Raw genomic sequence first — 13,823 nt, forward strand, 5'->3', positions numbered from 1 at the left:
ATGTGGTGTCATGTGGTATCATGTGGTGTCATGTGTCATCATGTGTCATGTGTCGCCATGTGTCGTCATGTGTCACCATGTGTCGCCATGTGTCGCCATGTGTTGCCATGTGTCGCCATGTGTAGTCATGTATCATGTGGTGTCATGTAGTGTCATGTGGTTTCATGTGGTGTCATGTGGTGTCATGTGTCATGTGGTGTCACACGGTGTCATGTGTTGTCATGTGTCGTCATGTGGTGTCATGTGGTTTATTGTGTCATGTGGTGTCATGTGTCATCATGTGTCATGTGGGTCATGTGGTGTCATGTGGTGTCATGTGGTGTCATGTTTCATGTGGTGTCATGTGTTGTCATGTGTCGTCATGTGTCATCATGTGTTGTCATGTGGTGTCATGTGTAATCATGTGTCATGTGGTGTCATGTGTCATCATGTGTCATGTGTTGTCATGTGTCATCATGTGCCATCATGTGGTGTCATGTGGTGTCATATGGTGTCATGTGTCATCATGTGTCATCATGTGTCATCATGTGTCATGTGGTATCATGTGTCATCATGTGTCATGTGTCGTCATGTGTCGTCATGTGCCGTCATGTATCATCATGTGTCGTCATGTGGTGTAATTTGTCATGTGGTGTCATGTGTCATCATGTGGGTCATGTGGTGTCATATGTTGTCATGCGTCATCATGTCATGTGGGTCATGTGGTGTCATGTGTTGTCATGTGTCATCATGTGTCATGTTGGTCATGTGGGTCATGTGGTGTCATGTAGTCATGTGGTGTCATGTGTTATCATGTGTCATGTGGTGTCATGTGTCATGTGGTGTCATGTGGTGTCATGTGTCATGTGGTGTCATGTGTTATGTGTTGTCATGTGTTGTCATGTGGGTCATGTGGTGTCATGTGTCATATGTCACCATGTGTCGTCATGTGTCGCCATGTGTCGCCATGTGTCGCCATGTGTCGCCATGTGTCACCATGTGTCGTCATGTATCATGTGGTGTCATGTGGTGTCATGTGTCATCATGGGTGGGACCCAGGAAGGGGGTGGTTACACCCCTCTCCTTTGATCCTGGCCGCGCTGGGACAGGGGCTGGGAGGCCCCAGAACCGGTTTGGCCGGATTATGCAAGGGGCAGCCTTGTGCTCCCCAGGCAGTGTCTGGTTTCTTTGAAACCTCCCTACTCCAATCCACTATCTCCTGTCTGGGGTGGTTTGACACCGCCCTGTGACAGGAAACTCTTTGTCCAGGCCTCCTCTGCCGAGTTTTGGTTAGCAGCAGGAGGCCAGACCTGTGTCTGTGGCAGGGGCATCCATTTTGTGGATCTGAGGCTCATTTTAAATCAACCGCGTTTCAGTAAAGTAACATGTCTTCTCCATCTAGAAGGGTGGAATGCTACCTCTGTCGCCAGAACTGGCGAGGGGGTAGTATTCCAATTCGTATGACACCTTACACGACATGTTTTGATAAAGCCAAACCAAAGTTGCTATATAACCGCGAGGATTATAAGGCGCTTAAGAGTATATGGTATGGCATTATCCCGAATCAGCTTAGGGAGTTGTTCCCGACAGCTGCAGACAGGCTCAGCTCATGCCAGAGCTCCATCTCACATAAAACCACACACTCTGCCTCCAGGATTGATGAGGCCTTCCATAGGAGTGGCTTACAGGCTATATATGTGTCCAGATATAGGTTTAGATATAGGTATACTATATCTAAGCAAGGGGTGATTACACCCACTTGCCCCAGCTGAGTGATCAGCCAGTTGTGTCAATTTAAGAACCAGCCAGGGGTGGCAAAAGCTATGCTTCAGCCCCTGGTAGGCCTTGGTGGCACCTATGCCCTGAGCACCTATAGTGCCTGGTACAGGGGCTGACAAGGAGTCCATTTCCAATTGTGGTATGTACCTATAGCACATGTATTATAAATTTAGAGAGAGAACAGCAGGCTGGGGGTCTGATTAGCAGGCCCACAGCCTCAGTAAGTCGAAAACCAGTGAAGCAAAAAGCAAAAATTGGGGTGACCATAGGATAGCAGACCCTACTCTCCTACAGTCGTCATGTGTTGTCATGTGTCATGTGGTGTCATGTGTCATCATGTGTCATGTGGGGTCATGTGGTATCATGTGGTGTCATGTGTCATTATGTGTCATCATATGCTGCCATGTGTTGTCATGTATCATGTGGAGTCATGTGGTGTCATGTGTCATCATGTGTCAAGTGTCATGTGGTGTCATGTGGTGTCATGTGTCATGTGGTGTCATGTGTCATCATGTGGAGTCATGTGGTGTCAAGTGTCATGTGTTGTCATGTATCATGTGGAGTCATGTGTTATCATGTGTCATGTGTCATATGGTGTCATGTGGTGTCATGTGGTGTCATGTGTCATGTGTTGTCATGTATCATGTGGAGTCATGTGGTGTTATGTGTTATCATGTGTCATGTGTCATGTTGTATCTTGTGGTGTCATGTGGTGTTGTGTGTCATCATGTGTCATGTGTTGTCATGTGTCATCATGTGTCATGTGGTGTCACATGGTGTCATGTGTCATGTGGTGTCATGTGGTGTCATGTGTCATCATGTGTCATGTGGTGTCATGTGGTGTCATGTGTCATCATGTGTCATGTGGGGTCATGTGGTGTCATGTGGTGTCATGTTGTGTTATGAGTCATCATGTGTCATGTTGTGTCATGTGGTGTCATGTGGTGTCATGTGTCATGTGGTGCTATGTGGTGTCATGTGTTATCATGTGTCATGTGTCATGTGGTATCTTGTGGTGTCATGTGGTGTCATGTCCGTATGTGTCATTTGTCATCATGTGTCATGTGGTGTCATGTGGTGTCATGTGTTGTCATGTGTTGTCATGTGTTGTCATGTGTCGTCATGTGGTTTCATGTGTCATGTGGTGTCATGTGGGTCATGTGGTGTCATGTGTTGTCATGCGTCATCATGTGTCATGTGGGTCATGTGGTGTTATGTGGTGTCATGTGTTGTCATGTGTCATCATTTGTCATGTGGGTCATGTGGGTCATGTGGTGTCATGTGGTGTCATGTGTCATCATGTGTCATGTGGTGTCATGTTCCGTCATGTGTCATGTATTATCATGTGTCATCATGTGTCATCATGTATCATCATGTGTCGTCATGTGGTGTCATTTGTCATGTGGTGTCATGTGTCATTATGTGTCGTCATGTGTCGTCATGTGTCATCATGTGTTGTCATTTGTCATGTGGTGTCATGTGTCATTATGTGTCGTCATGTGTCGTCATGTGTCGTCATGTGTTGTCATGCATCATCATGTGTCATGTGGGTCATGTGGTGTCATGTGTTGTCATTTGTCATCATGTGTCTTGTGGGTCATGTGGGTCATGTGGTGTCATGTGTCATCATGTGTCATCATGTGTCATGGGGGTCATGAGGTGTCATGTGTCATCATGTGTCATCATGTGTCATCATGTGTCATGTGGTGTCATGTGGTATCATGTGGTGTCATGTGGTTTCATGTGTCATCGTGTGTCATGTGTCGTCATGTGTCGTCATGTGTCATCATGTGTCATCATGTGGTGCCATGTGGTGTCATGTGGTATCATGTGGTGTCATGTGTCATCATGTGTCATGTGTCGTCATGTGTCATCATGTGGTGTCATGTGGTATCATGTGGTGTCATGTGGTTTCATGTGGTGTCATGTGTCATCATGTGTCATCATATGGTGTCATGTGTCATCATGTGTCATCATGTGTCATGTGGTGTCATGTGGTGTCATGTGTTGTCATGTGGTGTCATGTGGTGTCATGTGTCATGTGGTGTCATGTGGTGTCATGTGTTGTCATGTGGTATCTTGTGGTGTCATGTGGTGTTGTGTCATGTGTCATATGTTGTCATGTGTCATCATGTGGTGTCATGTGTCATCATGTGTCATCATGTGTCATCATGTGTCATGTGGTATCATGTGTCGTCATGTGTCGTCATGTGTCGTCATGTGTCGTCATGTATCATCATGTGTCGTCATGTGGTGTCATTTGTCATGTGGTGTCGTGTGTCATCATGTGTCATCATGTGTTGTCATGTGTTGTCATGCATCATGTGGTGTCATGTGTCATCATGTGTCATGTGTCATCATGTGTCATCATGTGTCATCATGTATCATCATGTGTCATCATGGGGTGTCATTTGTCATGTGGTGTCATGTGTCATCATGTGTCATGTGTCGTCAGGCGTCATCATGTGTCATCATGTGGTGTCATGTGGTGTCTTGTGGTGTCATGTGGTGTCATGTGGTGTCATGTGTCATCATGTGTCATCATGTGGTGTCATGTGTCGTCATGTGTCATCATGTGTCATGTGGTGTCATGTGGTGTCATGTGTTATCATGTGTCATGTGGTATCTTGTGGCATCATTTGGTGTTGTGTCGTCGTGTCATTTGTCGTCATGTGTCATTTGCCATGTGGTGTCATGTGGTGTCATGTGTTGTCATGTGTCGTCATGTGTCGTCATGTGTCTTCATGTGGTGTCATGTGTCATCATGTGTCATCATGTGTCATGTGGTGTCATGTGGTCATGTGGTGTCTTGTGATTTCATGTGTCATCGTGTGTCACGTGTTGTCATGTGTCGTCATGTGTCATCATGTGTCATCATGTGGTGCTATGTGGTGTCATGTGGTATCATGTGGTGTCATGTGTCATCATGTGTCATGTGTCGCCATGTGTCGTCATGTGTCACCATGTGTCGCCATGTGTCGCCATGTGTCGCCATGTGTAGTCATGTATCATGTGGTGTCATGTGGTTTCATGTGGTGTCATGTGGTGTCATGTGTCATGTGGTGTCACATGGTGTCATGTGGTGTCATGTGGTGTCATTTGGTGTCATGTGTCATCATGTGGTGTCAGTCATTTGTCATGTAGTGACATGTGGTGTCATGTGTCAAGTGGTGTTATTTGGTGTCATGTCATGTGTTGTCATGTGTAATCACATTTCATGTGGTGTTATGTGTCGTCATGTGTCATGTGTTTTTTTTGTAAAAAAACAACGGTCCCATGCATAGGAAATATATGTGAGACAATGAATATAGACAAAATCAATTCTATATTTGGAGCGACATGTCCAGCCGGACAGAGGTCTTCAATTTTTTTACTTAATTGAAAGTTTTATACAAAAGGAATACCATCAACAAATCACCAGTTTGGGGCACAAGCCTGTACCCAAACACAGATCAGTACCGAAGGTTGACAGAAGACAAAGCAGGGCTTGTTAAGGCAAAAGCAGCAGTTTCTGTAAAAATTGTTTGTACAGAAATATCAGGCACGTACTATTACATATAAATAACATATGGATCAAGTTTTTGTATAAGGTGCACAACAGGTCGACGGTGTTTTGGTCCTACTACTTAACAATGGAGACCATCATCAGGACATTTAATAAATGCCTTATGGTCGTAAGCCTCTAGTGCCTAAGGCAGGGAGGAGAGAGAAGGCATACATACATTTAGTGGTGGACATGTACATAACAAATTTTCCTATTGTAATGGTGACTGAGTGAAGGTGAACCTATCTATGATTTAAAACGCACAACGAGGTGTGTGTGGCATCAGGTGGATCAATGTGGAGGTGATCAGTGGGTTCCTGTAGGAGTAGAGTTAGCTACTCAATTCCAGCTCTGTACAGGGGGTCGTGATACTGAATAGTCATTTCAGAGTGAACAGAAAACGTCGGAAGGAAGGGGAGAAATGTACTTGGTTCTACATAGGTACAATGAGGCCTGCCCGGGAAGTGATTACCTATGTAAAGAATCCTAGACTAAGGAAGAGCCGGTTGTGCAGGATGCGCATTTAGATGAGACCGGAGTGCACTAAGTATACTAAATGAGCATGCTGTGACATAGGACAATCCAATCGATATTCGGCGAAAGTGTCAATTTTCACGGCGCAGTGGGGGGAGGATGAATATACTAAATGAGCATGCTGTGACATAGGACAATCCACTTGATATTCGGCAAAAGTGTAAATTTTCACAGCGCAGTGGGGGTGGATGGAGATGGGGGAGGCTCACCGGGATAGTTCATGCAGCGAGCGTGATGGCCAAATGCCTAGTGAGGCAGAGCGACCCTGCGAATAAAGGGAGGACATCATTAGAATTTGGAGGGTCGATTTCCAAAGGGTATGGTTGGGTGGGCGCAGGAGGGAATCTTACCAGATTCAGGCGCAATTCTGAATGTCTGCGTTACATTTGTGCAATTCTGCGGTGCCAGGAGATACCTGTAAAGTAAAGCGGGTGCTTAGGCCATGAGAGAGAGTGCGACGGTCATGTATCATCATGTGTGATGTGGTGTCATGTGTCATTATGTGTCATGTTTCATGTGGTGTCTAGTGTCATGTGGTGGTATTCATCATGTGTCATGTTGTCATGTGTCATGTGCTGTCATGTGTTGGCATGTGGTGTCATGTGTTGTCATGTAGTGGCATGTGCCATATGTCATGTGATGTCATGTGTCATGTGGTGTCATATGGTGTCATGTGTCATGTGTCATATGTCATGTGGTGCCATGTGGTGTTATGTGTCATGTGTTGTCATGTGGTGTCAAGTATCATGTGGTGTCATGCGTCATCATACGTCATCATGTGTCATGTGTCATCATGTGTCATGTGTCATTGTGTGTCATCATGTGTCATCATGGGTCATCATGGGTCCTCATGGGTCATCATGGGTCATGTGTCATCATGTATCATCATGTGTCATCATGAGTCATGTGGTGTCATGTGGTGTCATGTTGTGTCACTTGGTGTCATGTGTCAAGTGGTGTCATGTGCCATCAAGTGTCATGTGTTGTCATGTGCTGTCAAGTATTATGTGGTGTCATGTGTCATGTTTTGTCATGTGGGTTCATGTGGTGTAATGTGTCATAATGTGTTGGCATATGTCATGAGTCATCATGTGTCATGTGGTGTCATGTTTTGTCATGTAATGGCATCTGGTTTCATGTGTCACATCATATTATGTCATGTAGTGTCATGTATTGTCATGTGGTGTTATGTGGTGTCATGTGTCATGTGGTGTCATGTGGTGTCATGTATCATCATGTGTCATGTGTCATCATGTGTCATGTGGTGTCATGTGGTGTCATCATGTGTCATGTGGTATCATGTGGTGTCATGTGGAGTCACTTGTCAACATGTGTCATCATGTGTCATCATGTGTCATCATGTGTCTTGTGGTGTCCTGTGTCATGTGTCATCATGTGTCATGTGGTGTCCTGTGTCATGTGTTGTCATGTATCATGTGGAGTCATGTGGTGTCATGTGTTATCATGTGTCATGTGGTGTCATCTGTCATCATTTGTCATGTGTCGTCATGTGTCATGTGGAGTGTGAGAAGTTGGCCTGATATGTAGTGTTTCCAATTTTGGAACCACTGGGTATCAGTCCAAACAAACCCCAAAGATGTCTGGTTGTAAGTCAACCTTGTTAGACAAGCTATCCTAGAGGTAGCATGGACTAAGCAGCCATAAAGGCTTAACTTAAGAGGTCGTGTTAAGCGAGCTGTTTTACCACATACAATCCTGTAATCAAATGAAAGGACACCACACAAGTATATATTGTAAAAATATATGTATTTATTTCTAAATTACTCCCCAGTACTCTTTATGAGGAAAGGGGCACAAGCGTTAAATCAAAAGCACAGTATAACATACAAAGTTGCACAATTTTGGATAAGGGCCGGTGGCCACTTAAACCATATACTAAAAAAGTGGTATAAGAGATACCAATCGAACAGTGGTTAGGCCTAGGGCCTAGAGATTCGCTGGGAGCAGTCAGGACTAGCAATGCTGAAGTCGGGAGTAGCCCACAGGAGACGGGTGCAGCACGGAAAGTGCGGCTTGCACCAATGCAATGTCAATGGTGCGTAAAAGTTACACAAAGTGAATAAAAAGATACTTCCGCTGAACCTAGAGGAACAAAACTTTAGACACAGACCCTAGAGGTGTGTACCAGTGTAGGAACACCGGTGTTGCAATATTACCTCACCCACAGGCCGTGGGTGCACAGGGTCGAAGTGGCGTCGGGTTTTGACACGCAGGCTCTTGGTGCTTGAAGCTGTTGCAGCTGCAGGCGATGTGAAGCAGAAGTGTCCGGTGCAATCCAAGGGTGGATCGAAGTAGAAAAGTACCTGAAAGCAGAGGGGACAGAGTCTGGGTCACTCAGCAGTGACCAGGGTGGAACCAGGACGGAACCAGGCAATGTCGGGCGCAATCAGGTGGTCGTCGATAGGCTTCTCTCCGCTGTCACGTGGGCTCTGGGGCATCTGCGACGTCCAGGAGCAGGTCACAATCTGTCCCACGTAGGCTCTCGCGGTCAGCACCGTCGGCTTCAAGATTGCAGCAAACAGCACTTGGCAAAAGCAATCCACGCGGAACCAGGAGATTGCTTATCAGTCAAACCAGGAGGGTCAGAGTGGGGGCTTCTTTTTACAGGAGCTGGTGCAGATCTGGAGCAACCAGAAAAGCGAGTCGTATTCAAAGTTTCATCGGCACAGGGGCCACAAGCCAGCTGGCAAGTGACCGGGCCAACGCGTTGAGCCAAAACAAGCAGAAGGGCCCCACGCAGCACTCGTCAAGTGTGGAGGGAGTAGCTTTGGTGCAAGTGTAGCTCGGGGTAGGGGCTTCTCAAACCCCGGTGCACAGCTTCGAGGATCACTCGTGGGCTGCACGGTCAGCGTCTCGTGGCCTTTTCAAGATGGCGTGCCCCACGCTTCCGGTCGCCTCCACTGGTCTCAGCTCTGCAGGGACTGTGGATCGGGCAGGGAGACGGCAGGCAAGCTTGATCTCGTTGATCTCTGTCGCTCGAGTTCCGGCAGGAACTGCAACAAAGCAAGGGTCGAGGGCTGGATGGTGCCTGTATGCACAGGGTGGTCACTCCTTGACCACAAGGGAGATTCTTCAGTCTTCTATGTTGAGTAGAATGTCGAAGGTTCCAGAATTCGTTTCTTATGTTTCTTCAGGATGATCTGAGTTGCATTGGCACTGCTCCCACTCTTATTCGAATCTGGTGGGCTGGACATCCTGCTAGGTCCCCTCCTATGGGTGGGACCCAGGAAGGGGGTGGTTACACCCCTTTCCTTTGATCCAGGCCACGCTGGGACAGGGGCTGGGAGGCCCCAGAACCGGTTTGGCCGGATTATGCAAGGGGCAGCCTTGTGCTCCCCAGGCAGTGTCTGGTTTCTTTGAAACCTCCCTACTACAACCCACTATCTCCTGTCTGGGGTGGTTTGACACCGCCCTGCGACAGGAAACTCTTTGTCCAGGCCACCATATGCTGAGTTTCGGTCAGCAGCAGGAGGCCAGACCCGTGTCTGTGGCAGAGGCATCCATTTTGTGGATCTGAGGCTCATTTTAAATCAACCGCGTTTCAGTAAAGTAACATGTCTTATCCATCTAGAAGGGTGGAATGCTACCCCCGTCGCCAGAACTGGCGAGGGGGTAGTATTCCAATTCGTATGACACCTTACACGACATGTTTTGATAAAGCCAAACCAAAGTTGCTATAATAACCGCGAGGATTATAAGGCGCTTAAGAGTATATGGTATGGCATTATCCCGGATCAGCTTAGGGAGTTGTTCCCGACAGCTGCAGACAGGCTCAGCTCATGCCAGAGCTCCATCTCACATAAAACCACGCACTCTGCCTCCAGGATTGATGAGGCCTTCCATAGGAGTGGCTTACAGGCTATATATGTGTCCAGATATAGGTTTAGATATAGGTATACTATATCTAAGCAAGGGGTGATTACACCCACTTGCCCCAGCTGAGTGATCAGCCAGTTGTGTCAATTTAAGAACCAGCCAGGTGTGGCAAAAGCTATGCTTCAGCCCCTGGTAGGCCTTGGTGGCACCTATGCCCTGAGCACCTATAGTGCATGGTACAGGGGCTGACTAGGAGTCCATTTCCAATTGTGGTATTGTGAGAAGTTGGCCTGATAGGTAGTGTTTCCAATTCTGGAACCACTGGTTATCAGTCCAAGCAAACCCCAAAGATGTCAGGTTGTAAGTCAACCTTGTAGACAAGCTATCCTAGTGGTAGCATGGACTAAGCAGCCTTAAAGGCTTAACTTAAGAGGTCGTGTTAAGCGAGCTTGTTTTACCACATACAATCCTGTAATCAAATGAAAGGACACCACACAAGTATATATTATAAAAATATATGTATTTATTACTAAATTACTCCCCAGTACTCTTTATGAGGAAAGGGGCACAAGCGTTAAATCAAAAGCACTGTTACACATATAAAGTTGCACGTTTATGGATGAGGGCGGGTGGCCACTCAGACCATCTATCAAAAAAGTGGTATAAGTAACACTTTACGAACAATGGTTAGGCCTAGGGCCTAGAGATTCGCTGGGAGCAGTCAGGACAAGCAATGAAGAAGTCGGGAGTAGCCCACAGGAGACGGATGCAGCACGGAAAGTGCAGCGCGCACCAATGCACTGTCAATGGTGCGTAAAAGTCAATTAAAGTGAATAAAAAGATACTTCCGCTGAACCTAGGAACACAAAACTTTAGACACAGACCCTAGAGGTGTGTACCAGTGTAAAGACACCGGCGTTGCAAAGTTACCTCACCCACAGGCCGTGGGGGCACAGGGTCGAAGTGGCGTCGGGTTCTGTCACGCAGGTTCTGGGTGCTTGGAGCTGTTGCAGCTGCAGGCGCTGTGAAGCAGAAGTGTCCGGTGCGATCCAAGGGTGGATCGATGTAGAAAAGTACCTGAAAGCAGAGGGGACAGAGTCTGGGTCACTCAGCAGTGACCAGGGTGGAACCAGGACGGAACCAGGCAATGTCGGGCGCAATCAGGCGGTTGTCGATAGGCTTCTCTCCGCTGTCACGTGGGCTCTGGGGCATCTGCGACGTCCAGGAGCAGGTCACGATCTGTCCCACGTAGGCTCTCGCCGTCAGCACCGTCGGCTTGAAGATTGTAGCAAACAGCACTTGGCAAAAGCAATCCACGCGGAACCGGGAGATTGCTTATCACTCGAACCAGGAGGGTCAGAGTGGGGGCTCCTTTTCACAGGAGCTGGTGCAGATCTGGAGCAACCAGAAAAGCAAGTCGTATTTCGAAGTTCGTCGGCACAGGGGCCACAAGCCAGCTGGCAAGTGACCGGGCCAACGCGTCGAGCGCACACAAGCAGAAGGGCCCCACGCAGCACTCGTCGAGTGTGGAGGGGTGAGCTTTGGTGCAAGTGGAGCTCGGGGCTGGGGCTTCTCAAACCCCGGTGTACAGCTTCGAGGGTCACTCGTGGGCCGCACGGTCAGCGTCTCGTGGCCTTTTCAAGATGGCGTGCCCCACGCTTCCGGTCGCCTCCACGGGTCTCAGCTCTGCAGGGACTGTGGATCGGGCAGGTAGAAGGCAGGCAAGCTTGATCTCGTCGATCTCTGTCGCTCGAGTTCCGGCGGGAACTGCAACAAAGCAAGGGTCGAGGGCTGGATGGTGCCTGTTTGCACAGGGTGGTCACTCCTTGACCACAAGGGAGATTCTTCAGTCTTCTCACGTCGTGTAGAAAGTCGAAGGGTCCAGATTTCGTTTCTTATGTTTCTTCAGGATGATCTGAGGTCCGTTGGGACTGCTCCCCCTCTTATTCGAATCTAGGGGGTTGGACATCCTGCTAGGTCCCCTCCTATGGGTGGGACCCAGGAAGGGGGTGGTTACACCCCTCTCCTTTGATCCTGGCCGCGCTGGGACAGGGGCTGGGAGGCCCCAGAACCGGTTTGGCCGGATCCTGCAAGGGGCAGCCTTGTGCTCCCCAGGCAGTGTCTGGTTTCATTGAAACCTCCCTACTCCAATCCACTATCTCCTGTCTGGGGTGGTTTGACACCGCCCTGTGACAGGAAACTCTTTGTCCAGGCCTCCTCTGCCGGGTTTCGGTCAGCAGCAGGAGGTCAGACCCGTGTCTGTGGCAGGGGCATCCATTTTGTGGATCTGAGGCTCATTTTAAATCAACCGCGTTTCAGTAAAGTAACATGTCTTCTCCCTCTAGAAGGGTGGAATGCTATCCCCGTCGCCAGAACTGGCGAGGGGATAGTATTCCAATTCGTATGACACCTTACACGACATGTTTTGATAAAGCCAAACCAAAGTTGCTATATAACCGCGAGGATTATAATGCGCTTAAGAGTATATGGTATGGCATTATCCCGGATCAGCTTAGGGAGTTGTTCCCGACAGCTGCAGACAGGCTCAGCTCACGCCAGAGCACCATCTCACATAAAACCACGCACTCTGCCTCCAGGATTGATGAGGCCTTCCATAGGAGTGGCTTACAGGCTATATATGTGTCCAGATATAGGTTTAGATATAGGTATACTATATCTAAGCAAGGGGTGATTACACCCACTTGCCCCAGCTGAGTGATCAGCCAGTTGTGTCAATTTAGATAGCCAGCCAGGGGTGGCAAAAGATATGCTGCAGCCCCTGGTAGGCCTTGGATGCACCTATGCCCTGGGCACCTATAGTGCTCTGTACAGGGGCTGATAAGGTGACCCAAGCCAATCTAGTTATGCACCTAGGGTACATGGAATCCATTTTACAGAGAGAGCAGATAGCCTGGGGCCCTGATTAGCAGGGAACCAGGCCAACTAAGTCGAAAACCAGCTAAACACAGGGCAAAAAATCTGGGGTAACCATAGTCAGGTAGCCACCTTCCTACATAACCCCCCCCCAAACGAAAGGAGATAAGGCTATCCTTGGCCAGGTAAGCCTTTATTGCCTGAGTGGCCATATAAGGAAGTACCTGCACTAGCATGGGTACCCCCTGTCTCATGGTCCACTAAGCAGTCCCTCACCCTAGGGGTATTAGAGGGTCTCCACCATAGGGAATCACTACCTTGGGTGTGTTTATGCAAAGTTAAAGGCTGGTTTGGATATGGAGTATTGAAGTGAGGCTCCACTATTTTTGGGCTCAACTTCCTCCAATTATCTTCCACCATATGTGCCTTTCTTTCTTCAACTGAGTTGCACTGAGCTCTCAGGGTCAACCTCTGGCTACCTAAAGCTGGAGGCTGGGTCCCTCTGTTTGGCTTGCTGGAGGGACAGTTCAGGTTTGGGCCCTTTGGGTCCCAGGTTTGGCTGTGCCCAACAGCATCCATCTGTGGGAGGTCCCTAACTGTTTTTAAGGGGGCTCCCTCAGGAGTTTTTAAAGTTTTCACCTTACTAGGCCTCCTAGTTTTGGTGCCCCTAATCTGTTGATGGGGGTGCTTTATTTGACAGGGGGCCCTCTGGGTCTCACTGTCCTTCTTGTCCTCTGCAGCCCTGGGCTGACTAAGGCAAGGTAGAGAGGGGCAGGTTACCTGCTCCAGACTGGATCCCACCTGAGAAGGGTCCACTGCCATCAGAGGCTCTGTCAGGCCGGGCCTAACAACCTCTGGGGCAGTTCCTTCATCAGGGGTAAGATCAGTTCCCTGAGGAGGCTGATCCTGTCCTACTGTCTGGTGAGGGGGAGATTTCTCTTCCTCCTCCATGCTCTCAGTTTGGGTGGAGTGATCCATCATTTCAGGCTTCACAACACACATATCTGTTTGAGTTTGGGCTGTGGCCATCACAGCCCCACCAACCTTTTCAGGAGGAGACTCAGTTTGGGTTTCTGCTGTTATCATAACAGCTTTGCTATTCTGGTTTGGAAGAGCTTCTGGTAAAGATGGGGCAGAGAGTTGCTCAGCCCTACCAACCTTTTCAGGAAGGACATCTTGAATTGGGGCTATAGCCAGTACAGCCCCACTAACCTTTCCATTGGAATTTACCATTCTAGAATGGATTTCCTGTTCAACCTCAGCCCAGGCTGAGATT

Source organism: Lissotriton vulgaris, chromosome 2_2 (genome assembly GCF_964263255.1).
Source record: "Lissotriton vulgaris chromosome 2_2, aLisVul1.2, whole genome shotgun sequence".
Lineage (NCBI taxonomy): Eukaryota > Metazoa > Chordata > Amphibia > Caudata > Salamandridae > Lissotriton > Lissotriton vulgaris.